This window comes from Myotis brandtii, unplaced genomic scaffold, assembly GCF_000412655.1.
Source record: "Myotis brandtii unplaced genomic scaffold, ASM41265v1 scaffold44, whole genome shotgun sequence".
Lineage (NCBI taxonomy): Eukaryota > Metazoa > Chordata > Mammalia > Chiroptera > Vespertilionidae > Myotis > Myotis brandtii.
The window spans coordinates 2168460-2184219 of NW_005366833.1; positions in this window are offsets into that span (position 1 = coordinate 2168460).

A 15760-nucleotide genomic window follows, 5' to 3' on the forward strand; every position below is an offset into this window, starting at 1 on the left:
TTAATATATATATATAGTTGACATATCACAGTTCAAAACTGAATTAAAATATTTGGGATGAAGGTATAGTTTGTAAATTTATAACTTTTAATATTAAACTGAAATTATATGAGAAATTTGTAAATACTTCCTTATTGTTAAATGCAAACACTACAGATAAGTAGCAGTCTTCCCTGATATCCTTTCTGATACACTAATTAGTTAACAATTAGTATGAGAGGTAAAATTTAAATTACTTATTTGCGTTTATCTCATAATGTACATATAATGATTTTTAAAATGTAAATGATAGCATTTTGTGCTTATTGTTCTGAAATTTGCTTTATTTTTTAACCATCAATGTTACAGAGTTCTAAGCAGGAATTTATGTACAGATCTAACATAGTCTTTTTGACTGCCACCAGTATTTCTAGATGTTTCATTGTTTGTTTATCCTCTCCTAAATACATTCAGGTTTTAAACTTTTAGTCTTCATATAATGCAATAATAAACAGGCTTGCACATGCCTCTTTGTTTACATGTAAAGATATTTTCAAGAATACCAAGGGAAAAAGAGGACTGATAGGTCATAAGACATATATTTTTAGATTTCTATAAATCCTGGCAAATTGCTCTCCAAAAAGATTTCACCACTTTAAACCCACATCCCAATACCCATGCCGAAACTGGTTATTTTGAATCTTTAAAAGTAATGGAAGTCAAGTTGGTGAAAGCCGGTATGAGTTCTCTTATAAATGCAAGGAAAGTCTAATATCCAAAAATCTACCAATAAAACAACCTGCATTGACAGAGAAGAAATCATATAACACAGCTGAAAATGCATTTGATAAGATCCAATTTCCGCTCTGATGGTTCATTTTATGTGTCAGCTTAACTAGTATTTTTAGGTGAGATTAACACTGAAATCAGTAGACTTTGAGTAAAGCGGAGTGTGAGTGGGCTTCTTCCAGCCAGTTGAAGGCCTTAAGAAAAAAGGACTGGCCTCCCCTGAGGAAGAGGGCCCTGCCAGCAGATGCCTTTAAACTTGAACTGTAGCATCAACTCTTCCCTGGGTCTTCAGCCGCCTAGCCTACCCTGCAGATTTTAGACTTGCTAATCCTCCTTAAGCACAAGCACCAACTCCTTCAAATAAATTTCTCAGTCTCTCCACACAGACACACTCACACATGCCTATAGACAAATACATACAGAGACACATAGATTCACCCCCTACACAGACAAAGAAAAAAATGCACCCACATAGACACACCACACACACACCCCTTGACTCTATATAAACAGCAGTCTACAGAATAATGACAAGGCACTAGGCTTGGTCCAGACACCTGGGTTCCAATTCTACTTTTGCAACTCACTAGCGATATAATACCTTTGGAAAGTTATTATCATTGAGCTACAATTTCATGCCTTACAATACAAGACAATATCCTACTCACAGACTGACAGTTTTTAGAAATTGTTTATTGCTAGATTACTACAGAGCACACAGTAAGTTCTGAGTGCTTCCTTTTAAAAAACAAACGTCTACATAAACATTTACACACACTCCATTCACAACATTCACACACACTCCATTCACTCTGACCTTTCACTCTTCCTTATTAAAATGTGTATACTCTCAGAGAAAACGGGGTGTGTGTGTGTGTGTGTGTGTGTGTGTGTGTGTGTGTGTAACAATACTGTTTGCTATGAGACTCGGAGTCTCATTCTTTTCCTACTTTTGAGTTGGTGTGAGCAAGTATTAGCACCCTGGGTTTTAGTTTTGTATATGTGTAGTACTCTTTTCCCCAAGCAAAAATACACCACCATTGTTAGGAAGAGTAAAAAAATAACCTTTGATATTTCAGCTCAAGGCAACATTCAGACTCTGACTTGAAGGTGCCTTAGGTATAACACGCCAGCCTTGTCGAAGTCAGGCTCCATAGCTCCACAACTGACAAAGAAACAGCTTACAGATTTGACCATGTACAGATTTGATCATGTAAAAAGTCATAACTTCTGGGTGATGGAAGACACCATACACTAAGTTAAAAAGGCAAGTGACAAACAGGGATATTCTAGCATATATAACAAACAAAGGATGTAGATCCAGAATCTATAAAAAGCGCCTACAAATTGATATGAAAAAGACAAATATCCCAATAGAGAAATGGGCTTGAAATATAAACAAGCAATTCACAAAGAAGAAAAGCAAAAATCCAGTAAACATATAAAAAGATGTTCAACCCTACTAGTAATTAGAGAAATGCAAGTTAAAACTATAGTGAGCTATCTTTTCCTATCTCTATCACACTGAAAAAAATGTAAAAATTTGACAATATAGAGTACAGATGAGAATTTGAGGAAATTGGCATTCTTGTTACATAGCACTACTAGTGAGCAGATAAAGATTTGTAAATCTGTTGTGTTTTTAAAGGTATATGCCCTTTGACTCCACAATTCTACATTAGGATGACATTCTATAGAAATAGTCACCTAGCCTGGCCAGCATGGCTCAGTGGTTGAGCAACGACCTATGAACCAGGAGGTCACAGTTTGATTCCTGGTCAGGGCTCGATCCCCGGTGTGGGGCATGTAGGAGGCAGCCAATCAATGATTCCCTCTTATTATTGATGTTTCTATCTCTCTCTCTCTCCATCTCCCTTCCTCTCTGAAATTAATAAAAAAAAATTTTTTTAAAGAAATAGTCACCTATACATATGTGCAAATATTTATGTAACAGGTGTTGGTTGCACCACAGTTTGTATACAGAAAAAATATTGGAAAATATGAAATGTTAATAAAGGTTGATATAAATACATTTTGGTTCATTCATAAACTAGAATACTGTGCCTACCTTAAAAATAGCAAGCTAGACAAGGAAAGATCTCCAAAACACATTGTTGGTAAGGAAAGCAGTCATTATGCCATTTACCTGTGCAGAGCACATGCACATATGATTGTGAAAACTGCATGGAACGAAATGAGAAGAACACACAAGACACTATGAGACTAAGAAAGTTTGTGACCAGGAGCTTGGACCACGTGCCTCTTCCCTACACTGGGGCCCCAGTTTGAAACCGCAGCTTCCATGTGGCGTCCATGTAAATGTGCCCATGGTTACTGTGCCATTGAGATGACAAACAGTCCCGTGTTTTCCACCATCAAGACCCTTTTTGACATCCTTTTCTCCCTTGGATTCCCGGTTTTAAAAGATTCTTCCTGCAATCCACATGTAATAAATAATAAACAAATTTCATTTATTCTACTATTGTGTATCCATGTTTTCACCAGCATCCTGGCAGGAAATAGACAACAAAATTGGAATATTATAGCCATGTACATGATGAGAGGATTTACTGAAATGTGAATAGGGCTAATGTAGTGGTTCTGAACTCTGGGAGGATCCTGCGTCCAAGGGACACAGGGCAATATCTGGAAACAGTTTTTGGTTGTCACAACCAGGGTGGGTGCTACTGGTGTCTTGTGGGTTGAGGCCAGGGATGCTGCTAAACCTGCTACAATACCCAGGACAGCTTCCCACAGCAAAGAATCATCCAGCCCAAAATGTCAGCAGTGTTGAGGGTGGAAAATCCTGGTTTGAAATAAGAGACAAGGGGTAGTGAGGTGCCCAGGACCTAGAATCAGCAGGAGGCCATCAGTGTGCCTGGGCCTGAAGGGAACTGGCCAGGAGCCCAGATGAGATCTGAAGCCATGGAACAGGGAACTGAGTAGTGAAAGTGGTGGTTAAACAGGAAGCAGCCATTTTCAGAACAGCAAAAAGAAGGTGGGGAGTGAGAAGGAGTAAATACCACCTTCCGCCCTCCAGTCTGCTACTGGTGCTTCTCATTGGCCAAACCAACTAGGATCTGGAGAGCAAGCAGTCTCTCCAGGTTAGCCTCTCAGGGCAAGAGCAGGACAGGGAAGGGAGGAGAGTACAGCTCAGGGATCAGGGAATTGGACAAAAGAGAAAACCAGCATGATGAAATTAATGATTCCCATTTTCCATAGGATTCATAATGACCAAGTGTTACGGACTGTGATAGTGTTTTCCTAGTTTTATACGTTGAGACGCTAACTCCCAATGTCATGCTATTAGGAGTATGATCTTTGCAAGGCAGTTAGGTTTAGATGAGATCATGAGGGTGGAGCACCCATTATAGGATTATTTTCTTTATAAGAAGAGAATCTAGATGTCTCAGTCTCTCTCTCGCTCTCTTGCTCTCTCTCTCTTTCTCTCTCGAACTCTCTCTCTCCCTCCTTCTCCCAAGTGAGGCCGCAGCAAGAAGATGGGTGCTGTGGGAGAGTCCTAACCAGGAGCTGAATCCACCTGTACCTTAAGCGTGGACTTCTCAGCCTCCAGAACCGTGAGAAAGGAATGTCTGTTATTTAAGCCACTCAGGCTGTCATATTTTCTTATAGCAGCCCAAGCAGACTAAGACATCATAGAAGTAGTGAAATCGGTTACACACTGGCCAGGCTATGGGACTAACAAGCAGTGAGTCAAGTGAGCAAACCACCTCTGGACTGTAGCCGCTGCCCTTGGAGGTGCCAAGTCTCACCTGTCCTGGAAGCATGCTGTCAGGCACCGCACTCCCTAATCCTCATGCCAATAACTCCGTCAAGGCCACTAATCGTTTATGTTTTACAAATGCACTTGTCCAGAGCCAATCAGAGCTTCTGGTATGGAACTACAATTCCCATCAAAAGCAAAAGGAATCGATGTTCAGAGAGCCACCAATGGCTTATGGCTCCTTTATCACTTCAAAACTTTCACAAATAATTCACCACAGCTGTCACAAACAGGCTGGGAGCGCCAAAGGCCGCATGTGTACTCATTTCCGAGGCCACAGAACTCTCTGACAGGTGCCACGTCACACTGAAAGCTCATCTTCGATTGGGGGTAAGACTGTCTTTTCCCATGTGGCACGGGGTGGGCCAACCTATAATAGCAAAGGTGTGTTCGGTGTTGAATACAGCATTTAGAAGAGTTTTGACTCCAAGACCTTGCAACTTCTTACAATAGATCCAACTTAGTATCTCAGGAGTTCAAGAGGAAAAGAGAACAGAGAGGCCTGCGGTGATCCGAGAAAGCTTCTTTTGGTTGTTGTTTATTTTTATCTTTATTGTTGAAAGTATACAGATGTCCCCTTTTTCCCCCCATTGACCTCCTCCTCCCCCCTCCTGCCCCTTCCCAGGCCTTAACCACACTATTGTTTGTGTCCGTGGGTTATATATATATGCATATCAGTTCTTTGGAGAAAGCTTCTTAGATCCGAGAAAGCTTCTTTTGGTTGTTGTTTATTTTTATCTTTATTGTTGAAAGTATACAGATGTCCCCTTTTTCCCCCCATTGACCTCCTCCTCCCCCCTCCTGCCCCTTCCCAGGCCTTAACCACACTATTGTTTGTGTCCGTGGGTTATATATATATGCATATCAGTTCTTTGGAGAAAGCTTCTTAAAGGAAGTGGCCTTCGAATGCATCCTGATTTTGTGGGGGAGAGGCAAACTGCATTTTCCATGAAAGAGGAGAGATGCAGGAATTTGCAAAGAGCTTCCACGTACATGCTGCTTGCTTGGCCTGGCATTCACTAGCATGAGAGGCAATGTAGCCTGTTGGTTATGAGCACAGCTTCTCGAAGCTTCTCAGTCTCAAAGCCCAGCCCCGCTGCTTACTGGATGTGGGGGGGTTAACTCCTCTGGGCCTCAGTAGTCTCATCTGTCTAGTTGAGATAGTTGGAGTTCCCATTGTGTTTTCACAGTGAAATGCATTAGTCCTTGTGGGTACCCGTTGGTACTTACTCTGTGTTAACTATTCTTATTACTGACAACAGCCCCATGTTAGCTAAATGTGGGGGATACATGCCCAGTTTGACTGCTAAGACCGTCTTACAGATGAGGGTTACTGAGGGGAAGAGAGAATAACTATCTTATATGGTTGGAAAGAAGGAAGGCTAGAACTCAGAGACTCACCAACCTCTGAATTCTGCACACTTTCCTCTCTCAAGCACACCGTCTCTTCCTTCTTTGTGCTCAACAAATATGTGTTGCTCCAAATGCACCAGAAGAGCAAACACAGCTTAATTCTATTTTTCCCCACCCTCTGGCTAAAACAAGCAATTTCATTGCAGAAAATTGTATTGCTGTGTTACCCACCCCGCTGTGGATATTGGATATCTCAATCACTCCGTAGCCAGTAGGTTCAGATTTGGCCCAGGCTCTATTCCTTTCTTCTGTTAAAATGATTTTTCTACCTTAGAGTTGCTTCCATTTCACAAATCTTCCAAATGACGGTAATAACAAAAGCAACTATCACCACTTATTAAATACCCTGTGTGATAAACACCCTGTGTGCTAAGCCACTTTACATACATTATCTCATTTAATCATCGCAGCAACATCATATTATCCCCGTCGCTACAGCTGTCAGAGTGAGGTCAGAAGAATAAAGCTCTTTGTCCAAGATCACACAGCTAATCAGTTTAATAGCTGGAATTTGATCCCAGGTCTGTGTGATTCCCAGTTCTCTCTTTCTTCCCAATTCATGATGTGCTTCTTAGAATATTCTGTAGTCGGAAGATTAAGAATCGTGACTGTTAAAGTCATCAAGAAAGCCCTCAAACTTCATTTTATGTTATGAAATCATTTCACACAGTGAAATCTGCTCTTCAGCCAAAGTACATATGGAGATGGGTGACTTGCTCCTTTGGTTACAGTGGAGGGATCCAGATTCAACATGACCTACTATCTCCCCAAAAACCCTTTTATCTCCCACCCTTACCCCTCATGGGAAACTGAGGCATACCTTGGGGAAAAAATGTGCCACTTTTTGAGCAAGGTTGATAACGGGAGAAGCTAAGCATGTGTGGGGGCAGGGGATACAAGGGAAATCGCTGTACCTCCCCCTTAATTTTGCTCTAATCCTAAAACTGCTCTAAAAAAATTGTCTTAAAAAACAAACAATAAAACTGTTCATCTCAGATGTGGAGATAAGAGGAACACCAGATCCTTTTACTTTTAAGTTATCTGACTTATTGCATTAATTCTCCTATAAAGTGCAGTGAGTAAATTACATAAATATGCATGTGTTTGAGTGTATATCACTATAAAAATATATAGCATTGAATCAACAGTTTTAATACTTCAGTAACCATGCAATCAATCAGCGTTGATTCTGTTTAAATAATGTGCTGTTTAAATAATGGCTACAGGTACGTGAACATTTCTCATGCTTTTTTAACAGCCCATCTATTTTCCAACCATCATCTGCATTGTTGGTTCAGTTCAGGATTCATGAGCCCAATAACTAACCTGGTCTTGTAGTGACGCATCCAGGGTCCCCACACCTGGGTAACCATGGTGGTCATCGGTACTGTTCACCAACTTCTCCCAGGACTCCATGTCTGTCCCCTCCTGTGTCCCTGTGATGGGAGAGGCCATGAGACTCACTCTGGCTAAGGAGTTGTGATAGAAGCATTCCCCCCTAGGCCAGCACGCTTAGCTTCCTGGGAAGCATTCCTTCCTAGGCCTTCTCTCCCTTTGCCAGGGCAACCAGGAAACTCCCAGACCATGGCTGCTCTTGGGTTGGGTCCTGGAATCAGACATATAACATGAGAGAGAAATAAACCTTTGTTGTGTTAAGCCACTGAGGTCTTTTCCGCCCACAGTATAACCTAGTTTGTCTTGACTGATAGAGAATATGCTCTATTTCTTAAAGAAAGCATTACATTAATCAGGTTACCTTCCAGTCTGACAAAATTATGCTGTTAAGTTTCTCTTCATATATCTTGATCTTTGTCAACAAGAGATCATATCACAGTACACTAATGCTATCAGAAGCTTTTCCTCCTGGGTACAAATAATCATATTCCTATCACATTTGAACACATCTAATCAATATTCAAATGGGGCCCACATTTTATTAGCATTTCACTTGTTTTAAACTGTGTGCCCGTTTCTTGGCAGGTGTGGCTCAGTGGTTGAGCATCGACCTACGAACCAGGAGGTCACCGTTTAATTCCCGATCAGGGCACATGCCTGGGTTGCAGGTTCGATCCCCGGTGTGGAGCGTGCAGGAGGCAGCTGACCAATGATTCTTTCTCATCATTGATGCTTCTGTCTTTGTCTCTCCCTCTCCCTTCCTCTCTCTGAAAAATCAATAAAAACATTTAAAAAGAATAATAGGTAGGAAAGAACACATACCAATCCACAACAAGAACCTATTCCTGGCTTCCCCTCTATCTTTCTTTACCCCCCTCCCAAATTTCAGAAATTTGAACTAGTCTCCAAGTAAGTCCCCTTCGCTGAACTGGCCAGGCATGAGTCCAAATCTTTTATTTATGCCTCAAGCATCCTCAAGTCTTGGCTTTTGAAACTCAAAGCCTTTTTCTATTTTTGCAGTAACATCAATTCTCCATGGCAATGAACACCTCAAAGTCTGGGCTCCAAACAGGCAGGGTCTGGAGGTCGTGGCGTGGCAGAAAATAACAGGAAAATGAAGGCTGCTGTTGATATTTTAAATTACCTTTCCACCAGGCGGATTCCCTGGTTCTGTTGTAACTTGCCATGTCAAGAGCTCCGCCTCACCTTCAAAGCTCCTCACTCCTTCATCAATTCCCGGGAGGGTCCTCACCGGTGCTTTCACTGTTCCCCCTTCCCCTGCCGACTGCTACGGTGCAGAAACCCCAGGGGCCACTGCAAAGCTGCCTCCGCCACTTGCTGCGGCTGCCCAAACCCAGGCGTCAGGCTACAGAGTCAGTGAAGCTCTTTCCTTGCTCTCAAAGGCACCCAGGGATCTCAGAAAAGCAGCGCTTTGAGCTTGTACTTGCTGTTTAACATCCTTGGCCGTGAGCCCAGAGGCTGGTGCTGGGGTGATGTGAGTGACAGATGTGGCCCCCTGCCCCCCAGTGACATTGTGCCCCGAGCATGTGACTTTCACTCACTGTTCAAAAGGCTCCGGGGTCCCACAGGCAAAGAAGCCTCTGGTGGGTGGGCCCCACGCCCCCAGGATGTGCTCAGACAGGTCTGGATCCTAGGACAGAGAGAGCTGAGCTTCTCAGGCTCAGACCCACACTCCCCCCGCCCCGCCCCCACAAACACTGATACCAGGCTGATCGATACACATGTGAATGCTGGCTTTGGCCATTCCTTGCACTTACAGAGGTGGAGGCTCAAAGGCCAGGACTAAGGAATGTTGTCTTTGTTCACAGAAACCAGTCTGGCTACCTCCACCTCTGCTCCGAACTCAGAGACTAAGGGGCCACCCCTGTGACCACAGTCCATGCCCCAGCGAGAGACCGGATACCTTGTCCCCTGCTTCCGGAAGGAAATGGCCTTTTGTACTATAGCCCTCCCATTCTCTTCTCAGATAAACCCCTTGGCAAGTAAAATTTTAAATTCTCTCTTTAAAAGCCACTGAGTCTATACATTAAGAAAATAAAATTTGCCCTAGCTGGTTTAGCTCAGTGGATAGAGCATCAGCCTGCAGACTGAATGGTCCTGGATTCAATCCCGGTCAAGGGCACATACTTTGGTTGCAGGCTCAACCCCCGGCCCTGGTTGGCATGTGCAGGAGGCAACCAATCAATGTATCTCTCTCTCACATCGATGTTTCTCTCTCTCTCTCTCTCTCTCTCTCTCGCTCTCTCTCACTCTCTCACTCTCTCTCCCTTCCACTCTCTATAAATCTATGGAAGAATATCCTCAGGTGAGAATTATCAAAAAATAAAGAAAATTCTCCCCTGTGGAAGGCTGAATAATGGCTCTCAAACATGGGCATGCCCTAATCCCCAGAACCTGTAAAAATGAGAAAAGGGACTTTGCAGTGTGAGTAATTAAGAATCTTGAGATGGGGAAGTGATCCTGCAATATCCAGTGGGCCTGATGTAATCACATGTCTTTATACAAGGATGCAGGAGGAGATAGTGAGAGGACAAGGCAAGGTAAGGATGGAAACAGAGACTGTAATGATGGGGCCACAAGCCAACAGCATTCAGAAGCTGAAAGGGAAAAGAGATTGCCCCTTAAAGTCTCCAGGAGAAATCAGCCTGCTGACCCCTTGATTTTAGCTCTGTAAGACTCATTTCAGACTTTTGGCTTCCAGAACTGTAAGACTTCTGAAACACTAAGTTTGTGGGAATTTGTTACAGTGGCAACAGGTAACTAATATATCCTCCTTACGAAGGTACCACTGAGTTTAGACCCAATCACATCCCAGGAGAATTAGTGGACTAGCAGCGTTAGCTTGTATCTGGAATTGTACCATATAGCTCTGGAGCTGTAGGCGCAATGGAGAGAACCCAGAAGCTGTGCTTCTTACCTAGGAGATGCTTGGGGTCAGCTTGCCCGTTTGTTTGTGGAATGGTCAGCTTCCCACCACATGTGGATGCACAGGAAGCCTGGAATCGGTAGACCTCACTGAACCCTGGCTGTCATTTGCTAGCTGAGCGGTTCAGAGCCAGAAACTTAACCTTTGTAAAACGGGAGCTCACTAGCTACCTAAAAGATATTGTGAGAATTCAGTGAGATCATGTAAGCAAAAGGATTTGTGTAAGATATTCTGACAGATAAAATCATGGCATGGAATATATAAACGACTCGTCATTTGCATTTGCCAGTTGTTTGGATTTCAGATAAATGGGAGTTTACTGAAATCTGCCTCAGGTTTTCTGTTAAGGAGCTCGATGCCATCAAAAGCTGTGGGCTGCATCCGGAAGGTCCCTTCCAGCTCTGCCATTCTATAATTCCACGTGTCAGCCTGAGCAAGGCTATGATGGCACCATTAATTCTCCACAGATAGATGGGGACCAAAAGCCCAGGGAAAAAAGCCAGAGGTGATCAAAAGTGAAGGATGGTGTGGGCCGGTGTACAGACTTCTGAGTAAGAGTCTTTTATTCATGCATTCTTTATTCATTTATTCATTACACACATAATCACTACATCAATACAATATATGCCAGGGGCTATGCTAGGCACTGGGTAGGAGGGAATAAGAATGATTTGGGAACAGGGAGAGTTATGAAAATGAATACAACAAAATTCATGACCTCAATGGCTATCCAATCAGGTGGGGAGACAAATATGCCACCTGCAACAGCCCACGTGTTCCCAGGCCTCACTCTCCCGGGGTCTCCAATGGAGTCGCATTACATTTATACCCACAGCTCCTTGGTTTCCAGGGATGCACCTACTCACACAGAAACTCAGCTTCTTGCTAAGCCCCCAATACCTCTAGGGGTCTCCAGGGATGGCCTCACAGTGCTCACCAACATTCTGGGCCTGCGGGCTGCTGCCACTGCCCTACAGGGACTCCACCAAGGCCCACGCTGTGCCTGCCGCCAACACAGCCACCAGGCAGGGCCCCTCGGTATTTCATCGATGTGGTTAAGTTTGGAGCCAACTTTCATCCCAGGGCTTGTGGGAGCCAACACCTTTTCCCCAGTTTCTGTGAGTTTCCATGGCTTCTACCTCCTTCGCTGCTTGTTTACCACTCACCTACCTCCAGCATCTTCCCCCACGTCCCCGCCTCAGAACCCAGCTGCATATACTGTTTCCAAAGAAATCCATGCACTTCAAGCACTTGGATTCTTCCTTCCATCTGTCCTTCCTTCCTTCCTTCCTTCCTTCCTTCCTTCCTTCCTTCCTTCCTTCCTTCCTTCCTTCCTTCCTTCCTTCCTTCCTTCCTTCCTTCCTTCCTTCCTTCCTTCCTTCCTTCCTTCCTTCCTTCCTTCCTTCCTTCCTTCCTTCCTTCCTTCCTTCCTTCCTTCCTTCCTTCCTTCCTTCCTTCCTTCCTTCCTTCCTTCCTTCCTTCCTTCCTTCCTTCCTTCCTTCCTTCTTTCTTTCTTTCCTTCCTTCCTGTACATTTAACTGTCAATTTGTATGAAAGGGAATGGGGAGAACTGGAATTCAAGGGGAGAGCACATTGCAGACGGATGTCCTTCCACCATGGGTGGCTCCAATCACCTCTATCCCTCTTCCTCTCTCTTCCTTCCCTCTCCTAAGCCAACCCTCTCCTCTTGACTTCCACAGGGCGGCTCCTCTTACACCTAGATGCCCTGAAGACTTCATTCTTTAATATATTTTCTTGATTTCAGAGAGGAAGGGAGAGGGAGAGAGAGAGAGAGATCGATCAATGGTGAGAGAGAATCATTGATCATCTGCCTCCTGCACACCCCCCACTAAGGATCAAGCCCACAACCCCAGCATGCTCCCTGTCCGGGAATTGAACTGTTATCTCCTGGTTTACAGGTCAACCTTCAACCACTGAGTCACACTGGCTGGGCAGAGACTTCATTCTTCATATAGGTGCTTAGCCAAGTATTTTCCTGATAAGGATTTTCAGGATCAAGAGAAAGGGCTGAGTTCTCACATGCAGAATTTTTCAGGATAAAACATACAGAATAAATCCAGTCCACAATTTTTATTTTATTTTTTTACCTAAAGCACCTGTATACATTCTTTCTGGTTCTGGTGTCATTTCTGGTAATATGGATGTGAGGACGTCCGCTCCTAAGCCAGCCAGCAGTGTGGGGTCAAGCTGCTGTTCTTTGTGTCACTAAGGACTATGGGATGGGGCTGGGCCCGAGCACCTGTACCCTCTAATGACACACAGGACACAGCAGGACTGCACTGTCTACCGGAGCAGGTGCCTCTTCCGTTTCCTAGGATTCTGAGTGTTTCAGAGTACCGGGAGTGCACCAGGTGTCACTAAAAGAGGCTTTTGAAGCAATGGGACTTAAAATAATGAGGCTCAGATGGTTGCCATGAGCTCAGGGGAGAAAACAAACACAAGCAGAGGCGGATTTATCCTGCTGCTAATGAAGCTCCAGCTTCGGGGCCTGTCACCAGCACAGGTGTCTTCCAAGGCCCTGTCCCTAATTTTGTATTTATCATTTTCAGTTCCTTCCAGAAGAGGCCCCAAATTGTTCAGTTTCATCTCCCACGGAACCAGCCACCGCAGTACACCGCCTGAACACAGACACGTGCGCACACATGCGCTCACTGCACCGGCCCTTGCAGAATTAGGAAACACAAAAGCTGTGTGGCTGACCCCCTCCCACCCTGTCCCCTCTCAGAACCAGTGGCCTTGGATCTGGCATCATTGTGCTCCCACTAAACAGACACCAGCCTCCCACTGGGTGCACCCAACAGCCTCTCCACACCCCGTTCTCTCATCCAGCAGTCTGCCCACAACACCGGTGGGTTAAATCCAGCCGCCTCCTGTTGGGGTGGAGTTCTGCTGGAATACAGCAACACTCATTTCATTCACTTGTTATCGATTAAGGCTGCTTTCACGAGGCAGAATGAAGTAGTTGCGACAAAGACCAAACCTCCCTAAAGCCTAAAATACTTACTCTTCTGGCCATTTACAGGAAAAGTCTGCCAATCTCTGATTCTATCCCTGGTAACTTCATAACTGATATGCATAACTCATCCTATCAGCCAATGATCTGCTGAAGAAATAAACTCACCCATGCCCTCTCCTCTTGCTTCCCCTGAAAGAAAACAAAACCCAGCTCCTTACCAGGCCCCACACGGCTTTACGGGATCACCACCACCTGACCCCCAGATTTCAGGTTTAATTCATGAACAGGAAACCACCCAAAGAGGAGATGCAAGCCCCACCATTTGTACTTTCACTGAAAAAAATAAACTCATGTCAGAGTTCAGGCTGGACCGTGAGCCTATTTGTTGGTCACCATGACATATTTCAATAAACAGCGCCTGACCCTGAAACAACAACCAGAGAAAGGCCTTCGCCTTAAAACCTCCTTCGCAGTAACAACAAGCATCTCCAATTTCAGGCATTGTCAGTGATGTTTTTCAAAAACCTCTTTCTGCTTCCATTTCTACCCATACCATGCTCACTCCAGTCTTCCTGGACAAGCTCAGCACATTCTCTATGTGCTCCCACCTGCTTCCCTACGCCCTACATGGGGAACCCCTTCCCATGCCCCTCACCATCTCCACTTGACCATGGCCTGCCCATCTTCAAGACCATACTTAAGCCCCACCTCCCCCATCCCAGAGATCCCCAAAGTTAGCATTACATTCTTCTTCCCCGACATCCTGTTGCACTTTCTACTTCACTAGTTACCTATCGCTGCATAACAGACCACGAAAAACTAGTCAGCTTAAAACAACCACCATTGTATTTTCTCATGACTTTGTGGATCAGGAATTTGGGCTGGGCTCCGCATGGCAGGTTTTCTGCTCCACCTGATGTGAACTGAAGTCATTGGGTGGGATTTCATCTTGTGAATGAGTAAGTTTGGTTCAAGACAGCACATTCAATGTTTAGCAAAAGGCTGGTCTTAGTGGGGAGTGTCATGTGGACACCTACACATGGCCTCCAGCAGGTGCAGGTGGGTAGTCAGACTTCTTCTGTAGCAATTCAGGTCTCCCAGAGAGTGTTCCAGGAGACAAGAAATGGAAGCTTCTTGGGAGGCAGTTTCCTCTCTGAAAATAAAAATGGTGCATTAATGAGAGGGTCTCCCATATTGCCACCAGTCCCAAGAGTCCCACACTTGAACTCTGTTTCAGCATTTGTGTACTCGGCAATTAATTCTTCTTTATTCAGAAAGCAGACAACTTCTAGGAATATCAGACAAATTACAATAGAATAGCTCAAGAGCTGTTCATCTCAAGAGTTATGAACCAAACTGATAGAACAGGATTGTAAATGTGTCCATACTGCACTGTGTTGGCCAAAATAAAAACAAAAAAGCTTCTTTCTATTCTCTCACAACCCTGCTAAATAGTGGGGAAATGTGGTGGGGAAAGGGACAGAATTTAATTTATTAAATAATGCCTCCATATTAACATTACTCTTTCGGCCTGGCCAGCATGGCTTAGTGGTTGAGCATTGACCTATGAACCAGGAGGTCATGGTTCTATCCCAGATCATGGCATATGCCAGAGTTGTGGGCTCGAGTTGTGGGTTCAATCCCCAGTGTGGAGAGTACAGGAGGCAGCCAATCAACAATTTTCTCTCATCATTGATGTTTCTATCTTTCTCTCCCTCTCCCTTACTCTCTGAGATCAATAAAAATACATTTTAAAAAATAAGAATTAGCCCTAGCTGGTTTGGCTCAGTGGATAGAATGTCGGCCTGTGGACTGAAAGGTCCCAGGTTCGATTCCGGTCAAGGGTACATGCCCAGGTTTCGGGTTCGATCTGCAGTAGGGGATGTGCAGGAGGCAGCCGATCAATGATTCTCTCATCATTGATGTTTCTTTCTCTCTCTCCCTCTCCTTTCCTCTCTGAAATCAATAAAAATATATTTTTAGAAATAAAAATAAATTACTCTTTCATACAAATATTTACTTAATTGAAATGTAAACTCTTTAAACAGAATTGTTTCTCCCTTCTCCCTCTTTGTCAAGACAAAGTGAAAGCTTGAGAGTATTTCTGATCATTGGGATAGTGGGGAGGCAGGAGGGACACTGAGGCAGTCGGAGGCAGCTGGCCCAGGCGCTGGCCCTCTCTGCAGACCTGGCATGGGGTCGCTGTGTTCATCTAATCTCAGAATTGGTCTCTGCTAAGGATGGTCCCATCTAGCCTTATGGCATGAAATAGTGTCCTCTGATGCTCATGACCAACCTTCATCATTTCATGCCCCAGCAGTTGCCGATTTCTGCCCGCAGGCTGGGGCTGGCCTGGCCCTCCTCTTAGCACCTCTGTGGCTTCTCCCCAGAACATGCATCAAGTCTCAGATGCTTTCACAGGCACACTGAGACTCAGCAGCTCCTCAGGCTCATCTCACAAGCCACTCCCCTCAGC